General features: G+C 38.2%; 1 long non-coding RNA gene across 7 annotated transcripts in view; it reads left to right on the forward strand.

Annotated features, from left to right (window-relative positions):
* Positions 1-22,489, forward strand: part of LOC147365738 (uncharacterized) — a 101,236-nt gene that overhangs the window by 59,265 nt on the left and 19,482 nt on the right. The window lies entirely within an intron of this gene.

Genomic DNA, 22,489 nt, shown 5'->3' on the forward strand with positions numbered 1-22,489 from the left:
AAAGGCTTTCTCTGCATCTATTGAGATAATCATATGGTTTTTATTTTTCAATTTGTTAATGTGGTGTATTACATTGATTGATTTGCGGATATTGAAGAATCCTTGCATCCCTGGGATAAAGCCCACTTGATCATGGTGTATGATCTTTTTAATGTGTTGTTGGATTCTGATTGCTAGAATTTTGTTAAGGATTTTTGCATCTATGTTCATCAGTGATATTGGCCTGTAGTTTTCTTTTTTTGTGGGATCTTTGTCAGGTTTTGGTATTAGGGTGATGGTGGCCTCATAGAATGAGTTTGGAAGTTTACCTTCCTCTGCAATTTTCTGGAAGAGTTTGAGCAGGATAGGTGTTAGCTCTTCTCTAAATTTTTGGTAGAATTCAGCTGTGAAGCCGTCTGGACCGGGGCTTTTGTTTGCTGGAAGATTTTTGATTACAGTTTCAATTTCCTTGCTTGTGATGGGTCTGTTAAGATTTTCTATTTCTTCCTGGTCCAGTTTTGGAAAGTTGTACTTTTCTAAGAATTTGTCCATTTCTTCCACGTTGTCCATTTTATTGGCATATAATTGTTGATAGTAGTCTCTTATGATCCTTTGTATTTCTGTGTTGTCTGTTGTGATCTCTCCATTTTCGTTTCTAATTTTGTTGATTTGATTTTTCTCCCTTTGTTTCTTGATGAGTCTGGCTAATGGTTTGTCAATTTTATTTATCCTTTCAAAGAACCAGCTTTTGGTTTTGTTGATTTTTGCTATGGTCTCTTTTGTTTCTTTTGCATTTATTTCTGCTCTAATTTTTAAGATTTCTTTCCTTCTACTAACCCTGGGGTTCTTCATTTCTTCCTTTTCTAGTTGCTTTAGGTGTAGAGTTAGGTTATTTATTTGGCTTTTTTCTTGTTTCTTGAGGTGTGCCTGTATTGCTATGAACTTTCCCCTTAGGACTGCTTTTACCGTGTTCCACAGGTTTTGGGTTGTTGTGTTTTCATTTTCATTCGTTTCTATGCAAATTTTGATTTCTTCTGTGATTTGTTGGTTATTCAGCAGCGTGTTGTTCAGCCTCCATATGTTGGAATTTTTAATAGTTTTTCTCCTGTAATTGAGATCTAATCTTACTGCATTGTGGTCAGAAAAAATGCTTGGAATGATTTCTATTTTTTTGAATTTACCAAGGCTAGCTTTATGGCCCAGCATGTGATCTATCCTGGAGAAGGTTCCATGTGCGCTTGAGAAAAAGGTGAAATTCATTGTTTTGGGATGAAATGACCTATAGATATCAATTAGGTCTAACTGGTCTATTGTATCGTTTAAAGTTTGTGTTTCCTTGTTAATTTTCTGTTTAGTTGATCTATCCATAGGTGTAAGTGGGGTATTAAAGTCTCCCACTATTATTGTGTTATTGTTAATTTCTCCTTTCATACTTGTTAGCATTTGTCTTACGTACTGTGGTGCTCCCGTGTTGGGTGCATATATATTTATAATTGTTATATCTTCTTCTTGGATTGATCCTTTGATCATTATGTAGTGACCTTCTTTGTCTCTTTTCACAGCCTTTGTTTTAAAGTCTATTTTATCTGATATGAGTATTGCTACTCCTGCTTTCTTTTGGTCCCTATTTGCATGGAAAATCTTTTTCCAGCCCTTCACTTTCAGTCTGTATGTGTCCCCTGTTTTGAGGTGGGTCTCTTGTAGACAACATATGTAGGGGTCTTGTTTTTGTATCCATTCAGCCAGTCTTTGTCTTTTGGTTGGGGCATTCAACCCATTTACATTTAAGGTAATTACTGATAAGTATGTTCCCGTTGCCATTTACTTTATTGTTTTGGGTTCGAGTTTATACACCGTTTTTGTGTTTCCTGTCTAGAGAATATCCTGTAGTATTTGTTGGAGAGCTGGTTTGGTGGTGCAGAATTCTCTCAGCTTTTGCTTGTCTGAAAAGCTTTTAATTTCTCCTTCATACTTGAATGAGATCCTTGCTTCTCCCAGCAATCTTGATTCCAGCTTGTGTTTCTTCCAGTCCAGCGTTTCTCATGATGTACTCTGCATATGAGTTAAATAAGCAGGTGACAATATACAGCCTTGACATACTCCTTTTCCTATTTGGAACCAGTCTGTTGTTCCATGTCCAGTTCTAACTGTTGCTTCCTGACCTGCATACAGGTTTCTCAAGAGGCAGGTCAGGTGGTCTGGTATTCCCATCACTTTCAGAATTTCCCACAGTTTATTGTGATCCACACAGGCAAAGGCTTTGGCACAGTCAATAAAGCAGAAATAGATGTTTTTCTGGAAGTCCCTTTTCTAAAACCAGCTTGAACATCAGGAAGTTCATGGTTCACATATTGCTAAAGCCTGGCTTGGAGAATTTTGAGCATTACTTTATTAGCATGTGAGATGAGTGCAATTGTGCAGTAGTTTGAGCATTCTTTGGCATTGCCTTTCTTTAGGATTGGAATGAAAACTGACCTTTTCCAGTCCTGTGGCCACTGCTGAGTTTTCCAAATTTTCTGGCATATTGAGTGCAGCTCTTTCACAGTATCATCCTTCAGGATTTGAAATAGCTCAACTGGTATTCTGTCATCTCCATTAGCTTTGTTCGTAGTGATGCTTCCTAAGGCCCACTTGATTTCACAGTCCAGGATGTTTGGCTCTAGGTGAGTGATCACACCATGATCACATCATGATTATCTGGGTTGTGAAGATCTTTTTTGTATAGTTCTTCTGTGTATTCTTCTGCTTCTGTTAGGTCCATACCATTTCTGTCCTTTATTGAGCCCATCTTTACATGAAATGTTCCCTTGGTATCTCTAATTTTCTTGAAGAGATCTCTAGTCTTTTCCATTCTATTGTTTTCCTCTATTTCTTTGCATTAATTGCTGAGGAAGGCTTTCTTATCTCTCCTTGCTATTCTTTGGGACTCTGCATTCAGATGGGTATATCGTTCCTCTTCTCCTTTGCTTTTCGCTTCCCTTCTTTTCACAGCTATTTGTAAGGCCTCCTCAGACAGCCATTTTGCTTTTTTGCATTTCTTTTTCTTGGGGAAGGTTTTGATTTCTGTCTCCTGTACAATGTCATGTACCTCCATTCATAGTTCATCAGACACTCTGTCTATCAGATCTAGTCCCTTAAATATATTTCTCATTTCCACCGTATAGTCATAAGGGATTTGATTTAGGTCATACCTGAATAGTCTAGTGGTTTTCTCCACTTTATTCAATTTCAGTCTGAATTTGGCAATAAGGAGTTCATGATCTGAGCCACAGTCAGCTCCTGGTTTTGTTTTTGCTGCCACAGGACTGGAAAAGGATAGTTTTCATTCCAATCCCAAAGAAAGGCAATGCCAAAGAATGCTCAAACTACTGCACAATTGCACTCATCTGACACGATAGTAAAGTAATCCTTAAAATTCTCCAAGCCAGACTTCAGCAATACACAAACCGTGAACTTGCAGATGTCCAAGCTGGTTTTAGAAAAGGCAGAGGAACGAGAGATCAAATTGCCAACATCTGCTGGATCATGGAAAAAGCAAGAGAGTTCCAGAAAAGCATCTATTTCTGCTTTATTGACTGTGCCAAAGCCTTTGACTGTGTGGATCACAATAAACTGTGGAAAATTCTGAAAGAGATGGGAATACCAGACCACCTGACCTGCCTCTTGAGAAACCTGTATGCAGGTCAGGAAGCAACAGTTAGAACTGGACATGGAACAACAGACTGGTTCCAAATAGGAAAAGGAGTATGTCAAGGCTGTATATTGTCACCCTGCGTATTTAACTTACATTCAGAGAACATCATGAGAAACGCTGGACTGGAAGAAGCACAAGCTGGCATCAAGATTGCCGGGAGAAATATCAATAACCTCAGATATGCAGATGACACCACCCTTATGGCAGAAAGTGAAGAAAGATCTTCTTGATGAAAGTGAAAGAGGAGAGTGAAAAAGTTGGCTTAAAACTCAACATTCAGAAAATGAAAATCATGGCATCTGGTCCTACCACTTCATGGCAAATAGATGGGGAGACAATGGCTGACTTTATTTTTCTGGGCTCCAAAATCACTGCAGATGGTGATTGCAGCCATGAAATTAAAAGACACTTATTCCTTGGAAGGAAAGTTATGACCAACCTAGATAGCATATTCAAAAGCAGAGACATTACGTTGCCAACAAAGATCCGTCTAGCCAAGGCTATGGTTTTTCCAGTGGTCATGTATGGATGTGAGAGTTGGACTATAAAGAAAGCTGAGCGCCAAACAATTGATGCTTTTGAACTGTGATATTGGAGAAGACTCTTGAGAGTCCCTTGACTGCAAGGGGATCCAACCAATCCATCCGAAAGGAGATCAGTCCTGGGTGTTCATTGGAAGGACTGATGCTGAAGCTGAATCTCTGATACTTTGGCCACCTAAGGTGAAGAACTGACTCATTTGAAAACACCCTGATGCTGAGAAAGATTGAGTGCAGGAGGAGTAGGGGACAATAGAGGATGAGATGGTTGAATGACATCACCAACTTGATGGACTAAGGTTTGAGTAGACTCCGGGAGTTGGTGATGGACAGGGAGGCCTGGAGTGCTGTGGTTCATGGGGTCGCAAAGAGTCGGACATGACTGAGCGACTGAACTGAAGTGAACTGATGGGATTGGAATTTTTCCATATATCAGCAAAAATCAGTCATAGGTATACATATGTCCCCTCTCTCTAGAACTTCCGCCCGCATCCCACCCCGTCCCACCCTCCTAGATTATCACAGCCCTAGTGGTTTGAGCCCTCTGTGTCACATAGAATATTCCTACTGGTTATCTATCTAGTTTGGCCTTGAAATACAAAATGAAGCACGGTAAGGGCTAAAAGGGTTTTGTCAAGAGAATACACTGGTAATAGCAAACACACTCTTCCAACAACACAAGAGGTGAGGCTGCACATGGACATCACCAGATGGCAACATTGAAATCAGATGGATTATATTGATTATATTCTTTGCAGCCGAAGCTCTATATAGTCAGCAAAAACAAGACAGGAGCTGACTGTTGCTCAGATCATGAACTCCTTTTTGCAAAATTCAGACTTAAATTTAAGAAAGTAGGGATTACCACTACACGGTGCAGGTATGACCTAAATCAAATCCCTTTTGATTATACAGTGGAAGTGACAAATAGATTCAAGGGATTACATCTGATAGAGTATCTGAAGAACTATGGACAGAAGTTTGTGACATTGTATAGGAGATGGTGATCAAAACTATCCCCAAGAAAAGGAAATGCAAAAATGCAAAATGGTTGAGGAGGCCTTACAAATAGCTGAGAAAAGAAGAGAAGCTAAAGGCAAAAGGGATTCATTTTGATATTTGGCAAAACTAATACAATTATGTAAAGTTTAAAAATAAAATAAAATTAATTAAAGGCAAAAGGGAAAAGGAAAGATACACCCATTTGAATGCAGAGTTCCAAAGAATAGCAAGGAGAGATAAGAAAGCCTTCTTAAGTGAAGAGTGCAAATAAATAGAGGAAAACAATAGAATGGGAAAGACTAGAGATCTTTTCAAGAAAATTGGAGGGATTAAGGGAATGTTGTGTTCAAGGCACAATAAAGGACAGAAATGGCAAGGATCTAACAGAAGCAGAGGAGATTAAGAAGAGGTGGCAGTAATATACAGAAGAACTGTACAAAAAAGGTCTTAATGATCTGGATAACCGTGATGGTGTGATCACTCACCTAGAGACAGACATCTTGTAGTGTGATGTCAAGTGGGCCTTAGGAGACATTACTATGAACAAAACTAGTGGAGGTGATGGAATTCCACCTGAGCTATTTAAAACTAAAGATGATGCTGTTGTGCTGCACTCAATGTGTCGGCAAATTTGGAAAACTCAGCAGTGGCCACAGGACTGCAAAAGGTCAGTTTTCATTCCAATCATAAAGCGCAATACCAAAGATATTCGAACTACCACACAATTGCACTCACTTCACGTACTAGCAAGGTAATGCTCAAAATCCTTAAAGCTAGGCTTCAACTGAGAACTTCCAGGTGCACAGGCTGTACTTTAAAAAATCAGAGGATCAAGAGATCAAATTGCCAACATTGTTGTATCATAGAAAAAGCAAGAGAATTCCAGAAAAACTTCTATCTCTGCTTCATTGACTATGCAAAAGCCTTTGACTCTGTGGATCACAACAAACTGTGGAAAATTCTTAAAGAGATGGGAATGCCAGACCACCTTAAACTTGCTTCCTAAGAAACTTGTATGCAGGTCAGGAAACATCAGTTAGAACCAGACATGGAAAAACATTCTGGTTCAAAACTGGAAAAGGATTACATCAAGGTTGTATATTGTAACCCTTCTTATTTAACTTATATGCAGAGTACATCATATGAAATGCTAGGCTAGAAGAATCACAAGCTGGAATCAAGATTGTCAGGAGAAATATCAACAACTTCAGATAATGCAAATGATACAACTTGAGTGGGAGAAAGTGAAGGGGAACTAAAGAACCTCCTGATGAATGTGAAAGAAGACAGTGAAAAAGCTGGTTTATCACTCAGCACTAAAAAAACTAAGATCATGGCAGCTGGTTCCATCACTTCATGGCAAATAGATGGGGAAAATATGGAAACAGGGACTGACTTTGTTTTCTTTGGCTCCAAAATCTCTGCAGATGGTGACTGCAGCCACAAAATTAAGATGCTTGCTTCTTGGATGGAAAGCTATGACAAACTGGACAACGTGTTAAAAAGCAGAGATGTTACTTTGCCAACAAAGGTCCACATAGTCAAAGCTATGGTTTTTCCAGTAGTCAGTTATGGATGTGAGAGTTGGACCATAAAGAAAGCTGAGCACTGAAGAACTGATGCTTTTGAATTGTGGTGCTGGAGAAGACTCTTGAGATCCCTTGGACTGCAAGGAGATCAAACCAGTCAATCCTAAAGGAAATCAACCCTGAATATTCATTGGAAGGACTGATGATGAAGCTGAAGCTCCAATACTTTGGCCACTTGATGCAAAGAGCCGACTCATTGGAAAAGATCCTGATTCTGGGAAAGATTGAGGGAAGGAGGAGAAGGGGGCAACAGAGGATGAGATGGTTGAATACCATCACCACCTTAATGGACATGAATTTGAGCAAACTTCTGGAGATAGTGAAGGACATGGAAGCCTGGCATGCTGCAGTCCATGGAGTCACAAAGAGTCAGACATGAGTTAGTGACAACAGCAACATGTATTTTACATATGATAATGTATATGTTTCCATGCTATTCTCGATTCATCCCACCCTTTCCTCCCTGTACTGTATTCACAAATCTATTCTCTATATCGGCATCTCCATTGCTGCCATGCAAATTGGTTCGTCAGTACCTGTTTGCCATTATTTTATTAAGGAGTTTGGATCTTTTTTTATGAGTTATATTGATTTGTAGTTTTCTTTCCTTGTGATATATTTTTCTTCACGCTTAGGTTTCAGAGTAATTGTTGTTAGAGTACCACCAGTCACCTTTGGTAGGTCTTCCCTGGGCTCGTATTTTCTGAGAAGGCGTTTATATTATTTATTTTTCAAATAGTTGATAAATTTCTACTGTGACGTGGTCAAGCAGTCAAGCAACAGTGCAGTGGTTAATCAGGCCACAGGTATTACTACCACAGTTGTTAAGTTGACTTTTCACACATATTTTCATAAACTGGTCATAGAAGAAGACAACAAGCCCAAATGAATTCAGACAGTTTGTTACTTACACAGACAAGAAAAGTAGCACAGTCTAGTCTCAGCTTCCCACAGCCCCCGTGCCACAGGCTGGCACAGAACCATAGTCCAGATGGCATAGTCCATATGACAACATATGCAGTGGGTCAGTCTGTCATGAAGAAGTGGTCTCTAAAATATGAGCAAGCAACTTTATAAATTTCTGTAGAAGGGCTGGGAGGACAAGCTGGAAAGTTCTGCACTTAGCTGAAACCAGGGAGATGGGTGAAAATGATGATGGCAGTCTTCTACAAGATAAGAATGAGGAATTTCTGTGGCAACTCCTCAATGGATGTACGTCCTCTTGGTCCAGAAGAAACCATAGGACATTCCACCAAGACATGGGTTAGATTGCAGTCAAGCCTTGCCTATGAGACCTCTAACATGTCTACAGGTAAAAGAGTAAAGTCACTAGGGTGACCAGGCAGAGCCTTTCTTGTATAAAATCTTAGTACTGGGCTTTTCTTTGTGGGAATATTTTTAATTCCTAATTCAATTTCTTTCCTTATTTTAGACCTATTCATATTTTCTATATCCTCCTCAGATATAAAATAAATATTATTCAGTTAGTTTCAGTGATTTATGTCTAAGAATTTGTTCTTTTTATCTAAGGTATCTAGTTTTGGTGTAGTATTAGTTTATAATCTTTTTATTTCTGTAAGATTGGTAGTAATGCCCCTCTTTCATTCCTGATACTGGTAATTAGTATCTTTTTTTCCCCCACCTAGTTCTCTGTAGCAACATGTTTTGTCCGTTTTGTTAATCTTTTCAAAAGTTAGTTAGCTGCTTAGTCATGTCCAACTCTTTGTGACCCTGTGGACTGTAGCACACTGGGCTCCTCTGTTCATGGAGTTCTCCAGGCAAAAATACTGGAGTGGGTTGCCATGTTCTTCTCCAGGGGGTCTTCCTGATCCGAGGATTGAACCCGGGTTCTTTACCACTTGAGCCACCAGGGAAGCCCAGTCTTTTCAAAGAACCAACTTTTTGTTTCATTGTATTTTTTCCATTTTTCAGTTTTGTGTTCCAGTGATTTTTTTCCCCCACAATTGTTATTATTTCTTTAGTTTATTTTGTTTATCTGGTATTTTTTGGTGAAAACTTTTATTATTGATGTGAAATCTATTTTCTTATTTGATAAGAGCACTAATACTCTAAGCACTGTTTTAGGTGCATTCCATAAATTTTTGTTTTATTTTCATTGAATTTTGATTGTCATCTTATGAGTGGGGTTTGATATTCGGTTTTATTTTCAGGGCAAGGCTAAAGACATCTGAAGGTATGTTTTTGTGTACAGGGTTTGGATTGATTGGGTCAAATGTTTTTGTGTGGCAAGGTTTTTGATACTCCCAACTCGACTTTTATCCTTTATACTGTTTTTCCATCAGAGCTAACAGACTGGAATGTTCCTAAGTGCCAAGAGTAGAGTAGTGCAAAGTTTTTACCAAACTTTGGAAAGGATGATTAACTACTTGACAAGAAATTTTTCTCATTCCAAACAATTGGATTGAATGAACTGGCATTTTGGTGAGGCTGTCCTGAGAAGCCACTTTTCTTTTCCGTTTTCTCCTGCTGCCCCCACATCTAAAGAGCACAAGGTTATATATACAGCCATGTGGGATAGTATTGTGATTAATACTGAGTTCTGAAGGCCCTGCTTTTGCTAGTGAAATTATATCATATAGAAGAATAATGGATGTGTATTAAAAGGAGTGTGGTTACATTTATTCTTTTTAATTTTCTTGATTTTTTTAGCAGAAGCAGATTTGAGAATGGTGCTATAATATTTTAATGGTAAATAAAAGCCTCTGAGTGTCTGAGATCTGGCATAACACACTTTTGGAGGTGTTGAGGATACTACTCTTGTTTCAGTGAAGAACAACCTAGACCATAATCCTGGCTTCAACTTTGAGGCCACTTTGCTGTTACTAAGCAGGGAGAGAGAGAAATCAGGGAATAGAGAAGATTTTGAACATTAAACAAATTTTTAAATTGCACCATGGAAATAAGAGAAGATAGATTTAATTTGTTGAAGAATGACTTTCTCTTGACAGTAGAGGAGATTTATGGCAGCAAACTGTTTTTTATTGCTGATGTTGGCTAGGAAGTGAGTTGGTGAATGAGATCATACAGGAATCTTGCAGTAAGATTAAAAAGAAAATAAACACTAGTGTCTATTGAACCCTTACTATGAGTCAGGACCCCCTAAGTGGTTCTTTAACCTGGTCTCCTTGCTGAGGGATCAACACATGTGGTTTGTACTTCTGCATCAGCACTTTTCACTTTGAAACTCATATTTTAGTTTTTCATATGTGTAGTGTTTACAGTATTACCTTTAAGGGTAAGGGCTGCATTGTATTTGCCTTTTGCCCCTCGCAGTGTCAAGAACCATGCTTTGCACGTAGCAAGTACTTAGTACATTCCTATTAAGTTGCATTGAAATGAACAAGAGATCACAAGCTTGAGTGACGCATTTCAGAAAGATATAAGCAGAAAACCGTAAATAAATGGCACAGCAGAATTGCCAAGCATTGTAGAGCAACTGAAAATGCGGTATATTCAAAGAAATGAGCAAATGAACAGTGCCTAAAATCTGTTTCAGGAATGAGGATAGCGCTAAAGGGATGATACTCTTCTAGGTGAGAATATTCTCTCAGCTAAAGTTGTTTATGGTATTACCACATTGTATGGTATACATTGAACTTGTGAAGCAAAATTCCTTAATTTCTAAAATAAGTCATGTTCTAGAAATTGGAGCTACCTGGACAATTAGTTGACTAGTATTTTTGATAAAAATTTCTATCTCCTAAACCAGGGAACAAATAACTATAATAACTTTCCCATGTGGACTTTTATCATGTGGCCTTGATTTTGTGTCCTAGAGTTTGGAGCCTTGTAAAACATAGGAGAAGCAAGCATTTAGAATTTCTATGTGTAATAATTCAGATACTTTTTTCCCTCCCATGTTTTTTACACAGACATTAGATTTATAAAAATTTAAAGAGAAATTTTTTAAAATCTCAGCTATTCTTTTATGTGATACAAAGCCCATTTGATCTTTCTTTCTTTCCTTCCTTTCTCTCTCTCTCCCTTTCTCTTCTTCTTTCTTTCCTTCCTTCCTCCCCCACACCTTCTCTCCCTCCCTCCCTCTTTCTCTCTATTTCTTTCACAAGCAGAGCATATGATAAGTGTTCCTGTGTAGTGTAGACAGAAAGAGCAAAGGCCCAAGGGAAGATGTGAGTTTGAACTTGAGTTACATGAATTTTGGCAAATCTTATGTCCCTTCAGCTCTAGAATTTCAGTTTTCTCACCTGTAAAATGAAAGGGATTGAGCTAGAGACTCTTCTAGTTTTATTAAAAAAATTTTTTTTAAGTAGGTGTTTAAACTTATAATACACTTCAAATACATTGCAAATGATGGATGATAAACTCTGTGAGGATAACATACATTTAGCCTAAACTACAAATGTGTTGGTCTAAAATGTAAATGTATAGAAGAGTTCTTTAAGTTTTAAACTGTGGGCTTTTTAAGTCATTGATTCACTTGCTTTGTGTTGTGTCTTCAACATTAGAAAGTAATAACATAAACTTAGAGGGAGGCAGACATGATTTTATAACTGTTCCTTGTTTCAAAATTAAAAAGAAAGATTATTTTTAGTATTTTCATAGAGAATTCAGTGTTCTGTGAAGAGTTTTGAAGGTGAAAAGCACTATGTAAATGCAAAATTTTAGTATTACTCTTTGACTGTCAACAATGCTCTTCCCAAGTCATAGCATGTTTATTGCAGTTCTGTTGTCCAGTTCCCTCTCTGAAAAATCAATATTTTTAACTAGCTATTAGCTTCCTATTGTTTAGGATAAAATTGTCTAGCTCAGTAACGTCTCAGCTAAGAAAACTGTGAAACAGCCAACTATTTCCAAGTGGGGGATTTGACTCTATCTTGGTCATTAATTCTTCCAAATTTTTGGGTAGAGTTATTTCATTGTTGATATAATAATACTGCATGAAAAATTAAGCAGAATAATAAACAAGAAAACAGCAAAATATCACCCCAAGTTTTTATAATCTCACAGTAGCCACCATTAGCTTTCAGTTCAGTTCAGTCGCTCAGTCGTGTCCTACTCTTTGCAACCCCATGATTCACAGCACGCCAGGCCTCCCTGTCCACCACCAACTCCCAGAGTTCACCCAAACTCATGTGCGTCGAGTCGGTGATGCCATCCAGCCATCTCATCCTCTGTCATCCCCTTCTCCTCCTGCCCCCAATCCCTCCCATCATCAGGGTCTTTTCCAGTGAGTCAGCTCTTCGCATGAGGTGGCCAAAGTACTGGAGTTTCAGCCTCAGCATCATTCCTTCCAAAGGACACCCAGGGCTGATCTCCTTTAGGATGGACTGGTTGGATCTCCTTGCAGTCCAAGGGACTCACAAGAGTCTTCTCCAACACCACAGTTCAAAAGCATCAATTCTTCGGCGCTCAGCTTTCTTCACAGTCCAACTCTCACATCCATACATGACCACTGGAAAAACCATAGCCTTGACTAGACGGACCTTTTTTGTCAAAGTAATATCTCTGCTTTTTAATATGCTATCTAGGTTGGTCATAACTTTTCTTCCAAGGAGTAAGCGTCTTTTAATTTCATGGCTGCAGTCACCATCTGCAGTGATTTTGGAGCCCCCCAAAATTAAGTCTGACACTGTTTCCACTGTTTCCCCATCTATTTCCCATGAAGTGATGGGACCAGATGCCATGACCTTAGTTCTTATTTCAGAAAATTCTCTGTACAGTAGAGAGATACACACTCACTAACACACAATACATATAGGTAGGAATAATTTTTTATAAAGTAGTATTATATAATAATGATAGTTTAGAAGTACCAAAATTAATTAAGGTTTTAACACAAAGAAAGATTAAATGAATGGACTAGTTTGAATAAATATTGTTTACCACAAGAGTTCATGAAGATCCCACTAATATTAAGAACAGGAGATTATAAAAACATCAGTGATGTCAAAACTTCTGTTTAATTTTTATATAGCATTATGTGACCTCTTACGTGAAGATAAGAGAGTTCTTAATTTGCACCCAGGCTCTTTATTTGATCTTCGGTGTTTTTATTATTTATATTTTCCCTTTTACTTTATCAAGTCTTCTAAATCATTCTTTTTATATAACATAAGTATCACTGATGTTGAGTTTTATGTTTCCTGCATGTGGGGGGATTCAGTACTCACCAAATAGGGTGATCCTTTTAAACATTGTTTCCACTGAGATCTTTCTTTTGATTCATCTTTTTGTCCCTTGGGTTTTTCACTTTTCTGGAAAGGCTCACAGGTGTTACATTCCAGGACTTAAATGTTTCAGTTGGCCATTTTAGTTCTTTCATTACTGTAGGAGATTTTTATATTTTGTCTTTGAATGTATTTTCTGTGCCATTAGTTGAACGCCAGGCCATGTATACTGATTGCCATGGCCTGGATCATCTTTTCCTTCCATGTGTATCATATTCTCTCTACTTAATTTAATTCTTAATCTAGTTCCTTTACATGCACTTGATAATCTCATGACTATGTGTATGTTTGTGGCTTGATGCTTATAATTTATCTATTGGTTTGCAAATGGTGTTTGGCCTCTCTGTTTCTCTGGCTCTGGACCTCTTTTTTATTTCATTTGGTTGTTTATCTTAGCTTTGAACTCTCATATTATTGAATTTTTATTCTTATTAAGTTCTTTTATAGCATGATGTGTTAATACTTGTAGAGAATGATCTTCTTTTTATTGGATTTGTTCGATTATTCGTTTTTCTCAAAATAAATTCTACATCTGGTTTTGCATGCCATGATCTCCTCTGACTTTTTTTTTTTGCTTTTTGTATTGTGTGTGTATGTGTGTCGCACATTTCATCTAGCTTATGCTAAAGAGTAGCATCTCTGAACAGACCTCCTATTGGAACTGATTCAGAGGGAGGGTGGTCGCAATTTGTTTATACAGTATTTGAGGACTGTTACTCCCAGTGCTGGGAAAGACTGGGGGCAGGAGGAGAAGGGGACGACAGAGCATGAGATGGCTGGATGGCATCACTGACTGGACGTGGTGATGGACGTGAGTCTGAGTGTACTCAGAGTGTACTCCGGGAGTTGGTGATGGACAGGGAGGCCTGGCGTGCTGCGAATCATGGGGTCGCAAACAGTCGGACACGACTGAGTGACTGAACTGAACTCCCAGTGAACTGAGTTTTAGAGTCATGTCATGGGAGTTCTAGCCACTTTTTCAGCACCTGCTAGTAGGGATGGGCCAGAAAAGAGGTCTTATTAAAGCCTGAATCCAGTCTGTGTCAGATGACCTGACTTCTGTTTTCTGTTCTTAGGTTTTGTCTTTGATTGTTCTCTAGGCAGAGTTGTACTTTTATTCCTGTGTCAGTATAATTTGGGGTTTCAGATCATTTTCCCAGTTTGGAGTGAAGCCCTGTAAACTAGTGAGCCCTGAAGTTTCTTCTGCATGTTCTCTGAGCCTGAGACCTAGACTCTAATAATTTGGGCATCTATTCTTGGGGATTTTACTACAACTTCTTCCTAGTTTCTTTTGTCTCTGATTATGTGGTATTGGTGAGATTTGTCAGAAGTTGACTTTTCTTTTTCTACCAATACAGCTTCTGAGCCCTGGTTAGGAGCCTTGCTCTTTTAGCTAGAATCTCATTTTTCTGCTTGGCCATCATTTTTTAATGTTCGTGTAATAAAGTGTTTCTTTCATTCCGTGGTTGTTGTTCTGTCACTAAGTTGCATCTGACTCCTTGCAACCCTATGGACTACAGCATGCCAGGCTTCCCTGTCCTTCACTATCTCCCAGAGTTTGCTCAAACTCATGTCCATTAAGTTGGTGATGTCATCTAACCATCTTATCCTCTGTCACCCCCTTCTCCTTTTGCCTTGAGTCTTTCTCAGCATCAGAGTCTTTTCCAATGAGTCAGTTCTTCACATCAGGTGGCCAAAGTATTGGAGCTTCAGCTTTAGCATCAGTCCTTCCAATAAATATTCAGGGTTGATTTCCTTTAGGATTGACTGATTTGATCTCTTTGTTGTCCAAGGGATTCTCAAGAGTCTTCTCTAGCTCCACAGTTCAAAAGCATCAATTCTTCGGTGCTCAGCCTTCTTTATGGTCCAACTCTCACATCTGTACATGACTGCTGGAAAAAACATAGCTTTGACTATATGGACCTTTGTCAGCAAAGTGATGTCTCTGCTCTCTAATACGCTAAGTTTGTCATAACTTTCCTTCCAAGGAGTAAGCATCTTTTAATTTCATGGCTGCAGTTACCATCCACAGTGATTTTAAAGCCCAAGAAAAGAAAATCTGTCACTGTTTACACTTTTTTGCCATGAAGTGATGGGACCAGATGCCATTATCTTAATTTTTTGAATGTTGAATTTCAAGCTACCTTTTTCACGCTCCTCTTTCACCCTCATCAAGAGGCTCTTTAGTTCCTCTTCACTTTCTGCCATTAGAGTGATATCATCTGCTTATCTGAGGTTGTTGATATTTCTCCTGGCAGTTTTGATTCCAGCTTTTCAGTATCCAACCTGATATTTCACATGATGTCCTGCACATAAAAGTTAAATAAGCATGCTAACTGTTGCATTTTGACCAGCATACAGGTTTCTCAGGAGATAGTAGTACTACTATTGAATTTCAATGCTTCCCCCACCCCCATTGTTGTCGTTCAATCTCTAAGTCATGTCCGACTCTTTGAGACTCCCATGGACTGCGGCACACCAGGCTCCCCTGTCCTTCCCTATCTCCTGGAGTTTGTTGGAACTCATGTCCATGGAGTCAGTGATGCCATCCAACCATTTCATCCTCTGTCACTCCCTTCTCCTCCTGCCCTCAGTCTTTTCCAGCATCAGAGTCTTTTCCAATGAGTCAGCTTTTCATCTTTATTTCATCAGTTTTTGGCAGATGATTGGTTTGCAGTGTCTGACTTCATTTTCCCTCATACCTCAGAATCTCTGTCTTTTACACTTCAATAATCAATTAGATTTCTGAATACTCTGATGAAAACAATAACATTTTTGCCTATTTCTAGATATAAAAGCTGACAGCAGACCTTTAAAGAAGGCTGACTACAAACATCCAAAGAACTGGCTATCCCCACCCCACTTACCTGCCTTATTAGACCTTTCATTTTCTGGGGTCTGTCGCTTCTTTATTTTTGATTTTAAAGACTAGTTTTCTCTTCTGGATATAATTACATCACATACAGATTAGTACGCACTTTGGCTTTCTGTGAACATCTACTTGATTAATTTGGCTAATATTTTAAACAGTATTAATAATCTAGGATTTTATTGGGCCATTCTTAAATATTTATATGCTTGTTGTACAAGAATATCTTTTCTATGGTCACTATAGAAGCCACTTTATTGAGTTCAGAATTAAAACTGACGTATGATTTGCCATTTTTAGATTATTATCTTATTTCTGCTGTTCCTACCTATTTTGATATTTCAGAACAGGGATATTGTCTTTGGTTTTAACTTTTAAAGTATCAGTTTAAGACAATGACAAAATATTCTTTTCTTAGCTGGTATTTGGTTCCTCTTACCTAGCAAGCTTGGGAGAAAATTTTTAGATTAAAACAAATTCTACCCTGTTTAAGAGTAGAAGGAGTGTTCCACGGTTATTGTTTAATTGGTGAGTTCTGGTTTGGGCTGAATCTATGCTTTCACTTTTGAGGATCTGTCACATATTCAGGTTGTAGAGGAAAACAATTATAACTCAAATATGTGTTGTATTTTTGTTTGTTTACCTGAAATACTGAGAGTTTCCAGAGTTTAGAGATACCCCATACTGTACATTTCAAAGGCAGCTGCAGGTGTGGGTTCAGTTGATTGTGTTGTAGAGAATATGAAATTTATGACATGCTGTCATAAAGTCCTTCTACACCATTGGGGAGGAGTTTGTGTGTGTATGTGTGTGTGCAATCTCTCCCTTTGTGTGTATTATAGATTTGAGGAGACAAAAAGCATGCATTATGCACTGTGTTTTTATTTTCAAGATTTACGTACTGCATAAAATGTACACAGCCCTCCTCTTTCCTTCTGCTACCATAGAACATGTGTGGAAGGAACCTGACAAGACGGACAGCTACATTCTTGCCTAGTTCTCCAGGCCATATGGTACACTCTCCTTAGCCATTCGGAGAAGGCAATGGCAACCCACTCCAGTGGGCTGCCATCTATGGGGTCGCACAGAGTCAGACACGACTGAAGTGACTAAGCAGCAGCAGCAACATTAGCCATTACCAGCTCTCCCTTCTGTTCTTGTGTCGCTTGTCTCTCACAGGTGTTTCTTTCATCTTTCTGTTTGCAACTAGCAATTACTCATACTCTGTGCCCACATTTCTAAATAATCCCTGTATTTGCTTGCATTATGTTTAAGAACCAATTTCCTCTTTTAAACCAATTACTGATGATTTTTTCCCCATCATCAGTATTTTTACAGAGCAGTTGAATTCTTTCAAGTTCAGGCTTAAAATTGTTGAAAGTCCGTATTTACCTAGTTAACATACATTCTATATGATGTTGCATAGTCAGTATATAATTATTGACTTTTTATTTTCTTTTATGATATCTTTGAAAGGTTGAGCAAATCAAAACATTTCTTTTTTCAGCTCTGTTAGGTCTGGATAAGACATGCCTAGATATTTATAGTTAGAAGCCTTCCAGTGAAACCACCATTTATTTTTTTTTTAATCCTTTCACTACCTGGTAATGATATTTAAACAGTGAAGTCATTCCCTGAGTGTTCTCTCTAATCTTTATGTTTTTGAGCACTCTTGTGTAACAAGACAGGAAAGAAAACAGAAGCAGTTATTATGTGAAAGAAAAAAATCATGAAAGAATTTAAGCAGTGTTTATATTAACTTCTATTCCTATTTTTAAAGTAAGCACGGTGTTAGCACAATTTTAAATATCCAAATGTAAACAAAGTCAGTTCTTTTCTTTATAAATTTATGGGAAATTCTTCCTAACACAGGATGGATACTATGACAATGTTATAATCTGGATTATACCTGCAAGTTTTTACTTATATTTGACTTTCATATTTCATAGATATTGGCATGTAGGTACTACTGGTAATAAGAATTGTCACAGAATTTTGATATCTTTTATGTCAAATTAAAGAAAATTGGTCACTCATTGGAAGAAGATATATAATGGGAAAGAAGTAATTAATCTTGTGAAACTCTAAATGAGACTGGCTATTATTACAATTAAGCTTGAATAAATGGGCTTCCTAGGTGGCATAATGGTAAGGAACCCACTTGCCAAAGCAGGAGACATAATAGGCGCTGGTTTGATCCCTGGGTTGGGCAGATTCCCTGAAGGAGGAAATGGCAACTGACTCCAGTATTCTTGCCTGGAGAATCCCATAGACAGAGGAGCCTGGCGGGCCACAGCCCATAAGGTTGCAAAGAGTTGGAAATGACTGAAGTGGCTTAGCATGCAACACGCAAACGAATCCAGGGTGTTAGTTATGTTTTCCACGTTCCAGGCTCTATTTTACCATTTTCTTGGGAGTAGAAATGCATGTTATTGCCTAGAGGATCTTATTACCAGTGATAGATGAAAGATAGATAGCCCTTGGTGCAGTGGCAGTGCATTTGGTAAAACTTTCACAGTATGAACTAGGATAGACTGGAATGTATACTGGTGAGAGGGATTCATTAACTGGCTCATTGTTTCAGGAATTTATAAATATGAGAGGAATAGTAACTGTAATGACAGAGTTGGATGATGCTCTCAAAAAAGATAAAGTGGAAAGTGGAGAGCACATATTCGGCAATTCAAAGCTAAATATGAAAGGTCAGATTCTCTGAAGGAAGACTTGGCTATACCATGGAATTATGTATGGTGATGTGCGCCCAGTTCTTTTTCCAAAGGGAGCTATGGACATTTAATCAGGTAACTATAAAATGTGGAAAAGGGAATGCCCAAACATTTTGGGAACTAGATACAGGGTCAGATAGAATTGTTTAGCTCTGCCTACCACTCCCTGAACAAATGGTAAATTGTTCATCATATTTCATCTGAGGAGGAATCACGGAGATAAGCACCATCCTTAGAGACATAGAAACCCAGGATGGTGGTTCCCATTGTATTTCCATTTATCTTACCTTTCCAGTCTTGGACCTGCTAAAACCTGGTGGATCCTTGAGGATGTTATCAGATTATCACAACCTCAACCAAGTTGTAGCCCCAGTTTTAGCTGCTGTGCCAGGCATGATATTGTTGCCAGAGTACATTTATACAAAGTTGGGCACATTGCTTGTGGTGATTAATCTGGAGAATGCATTCCTTCCAGTCTTAACAGAAAAGAGGATCAGAAAGTTTACATCTACATAAAACAGATTACAGAATACTTTTACCTTTCCCCCAAGATATAAACTCTCCTGCCTTGTGGCAGAATGTAAGCTCTCCTGTTCTCTGCTAACTCCACTCAGCCCACTCAGTGCTTCTGCCCATCCATTTCAGTCTCTTTAATCTAGTCTCAACCTCACAGCACCTTAACTTCTGTTCCTTTTTAACACTGTGACCTTCTGTATGATAGATGATTTCTTCAGGCTTCATTTCTACCTTAATAAATGGGAATAATAATTATGCCTCATAAATGAGATCAGTTTTGTGTTAAAAGTTAGGTGAACATGGATAAGACCTGGTGGCTCAGACTTTGTGATAATGTAATCAGGGTCTGTCTTAGCCTGGGCTGCTGTAACAAAATGCCACAAACTTGTCAGCAACACAAATTTCATTTCTCAGAACTCTGGAGGCTAAAAGTCCACAATCAGAGTGCTGGCATGGCTGGTTTCTGATGAGAGCCCACTTCTGGGTTGTAAACTCCTGACCTCATGCTCATTCTCACATGATGGAAAAGAAGAGCAAACTGGCTCTCTAGACTCTACTTAAAATGGGGCCAATCCCATTTATGAGGGCTCTACCTTGATGATCTAATAATCTCCCAAAAACTTACCTCCAAATACTATCACATGGGGTTTAGAGTTTCAACACATAAATTTTGGGGGAGCACAGTCAGTTAATTGCAGGATCTAATGAGGAAAATAAAATGGAATGTGCCTTAAGTAGCAAAAGAGAGGAAATTTCCATAGGTGATGCTGGAGATGAGAACCAAACAAGGAATGCTGAGGACCCAGAAACTGACAGCAGCAGAAGTGTTCATCCCCCACTAGGCTTGAAAGACAAAGGAATGAGATAGACTGGTGTTGTCAGAACTCAGAGGTTAGGTTGACTTGAACCTAACCTCTGGAACCACAGTGGGCTTGAATGGTGGGAGCTGAAGCCAAAGAGGAAATTCAGCCTTTCTCAAAAGAGCTGACAAAAGCAAAGGATGGAGAGATGAAGAGAGAATTACTAGAGTTGCTCTGTTTTCCCTACCCTCCAGTATCTTGCCTCTCAATGACCAGAAGTCAGTTGACATTGAGCCAGGGAAACACCACCTGCAGAGGCCAGCTCAGAGCACAGGAAAAATCTGAAGCCAACAGTGTTTTCATCTTTAGGAGATCACACGGCATAAGGCCACATCACTGTGGGTAGGAGTGGGTGTGGGGTGTCCCATGGAGGTCCTGCTGTTGCCACTATCAGCTTTTCTGGAATTGATTCTGATTTAGGCAGTGAGGAACTGGAAAAGAAAACTAATGGAACACTAGGCAGCAATAGGAAATGAGTTTCAAATGCATTATGCTAAGTGAGAGATGCTAGACATAAAGAATATGTATACTGAGTGATTCCTTTTATATAAAATTCTAGAAAAGACAATAGTGATGGAAAGCAAATCAGTGGTTTTGGAAGGCCAGGGTATGGAGGGAGAGGAGTAACTGCAAAGTGGAATGAGAAAAATATTTTAGGATAATGAAAATATGTTGTAATTGTGGTGTTAGTTGCATAACTGCATATATTTCTAAAAGTTTATCTAATGGCACATGTAAAATTGATGAATTTCATTTTATGTAACTACCAGTAATGCTGACCAAAACAAGTAAAATCAAATATATGCAAGTAATTTTAATATATATTTATTTTAAAGGATGTTAATTGATTTCTCAAACATGTCTCCCAATTTATTATCATTTACTATTGTGTTCTGTTCTCACAAATCAGCATGTAGATTGCTATCATGTGGGAGACTAATTTTCTAACCCATCCTTTGATTATGTTAGAGAAGTCAAAACTCAGTTTTTCTAAAGTCACATTTAAAACTGTGGTTCTAACAGTGCATACTCATCTGAATGATTGAGAAAATTTTCCACTTTTTATCCAGCATTTAATCATGGAAGCCCAGTTAAGAGTGTATGGTTCATATGAGGCACATGTTAGCATTTGACATCAGGTGCGTTAATGATTAATTTTCTACAACATCTAAACAAGGCATGTTAGAGGGGAAATGACTGTCAAGAACTCTGGATTCCACATGAAAGACTCGTTTCAGGAAATTATTTTCTGAATCAAACCGTATAACTCCATGACCTCCCTGGAGGGAAAACTTGAAGTACTCTTGCCTAAAATAGCAAAGTTGGACTTCTAAATTATGGAAAATGACAAACACATTGAAAACCTGGAAGAAACTTCTTGGGAGATTAAAACAAACATCACAAAGTACAGTGCATAGAAAAGAGCTGATTAAATTCAATATCATTATGAAAAAGATGGGTGGTACAATTTCAAAACCTAATAATATCATAGACTGACTGGAATGTTTGGAAACACTCCTTAGTGGAATTTTGGCAAGGCTGATGGAGGAGTTGATAACTTAATGTTGTGTGGAACTTACTTTCAGATACCAGTACTGTAGATAAGATCCATAATGTGGGATTAAAGAGGCCCTGTAACCAGAGAAAAATCATGGTAGGTAGAGATTTGAACTCCGGATGTGAGAGAGACCCTTCAGTCAGAAGGAAGATCCTTGTCTTCTTGGAGCTAAGCCTGGAGACACAGACTAGGGAGGGAAACTGCCTGAAATAACGCAGAGGGCATACTTATTGCTTCCTGTATAATTGTCAGTGACACAACAGGAGCAACTTATCTCCTTTGACATATTGAAGGCACACAAAGACTGCTGGGGAGGAGGCCTCTTGACATCACTCAGACGCTGATCTTGCCTCTAAAATAAATTCAAAGGAACTTTTATGTTTCCTAGAACTAGAGAATTTCTATGATGCTAATCACACTTTAGCTGTTTGGAATTGTTCTATCTTTCAGGAGTCTTCATGTTCTTCATAATTTATCTCAGTCATAATGAGCATAATTAGAAGTTTGTCTTTTTGTGATCTTTTAGCAATTTAAAATATATCATTAAATATTGCAATAAATATGAAGGGTGAGCTTTCTGCATTAATAGTGCTCAATAATATATTTTAATTGCATTATGAAAATGCATTTCATAATGCATTTTCAGCATTATGAAAATATTTTCCAATGTCACTTTGGGGAATCAGGAGAGTTAGGCCTTTATCAATGAAGTTTGTAGAACTTTGTTTATATCAGTGTGGTAATACAGTGGAGAGGTAAAATGTCATTTCTCAAGCTGTAATACAGAAACTTGATAGGCATGAAACTTTATCATTCTGAAACATGTTTTTGGTTAATCAGACTGTAACTTAAGTGCTGCACTAATAGAATTTTAAATCAGTAAGTTATTATCACTCACAATAGATATATTGATTAGGGAAAACATAAAGATTTTACTCACTAGATTCT

This window comes from Bos grunniens, chromosome 9 (genome assembly GCF_055505025.1).
Source record: "Bos grunniens cultivar Pamir isolate PY7600 chromosome 9, Bosgru_T2T1.0, whole genome shotgun sequence".
NCBI classification, from domain to species: domain Eukaryota; kingdom Metazoa; phylum Chordata; class Mammalia; order Artiodactyla; family Bovidae; genus Bos; species Bos grunniens.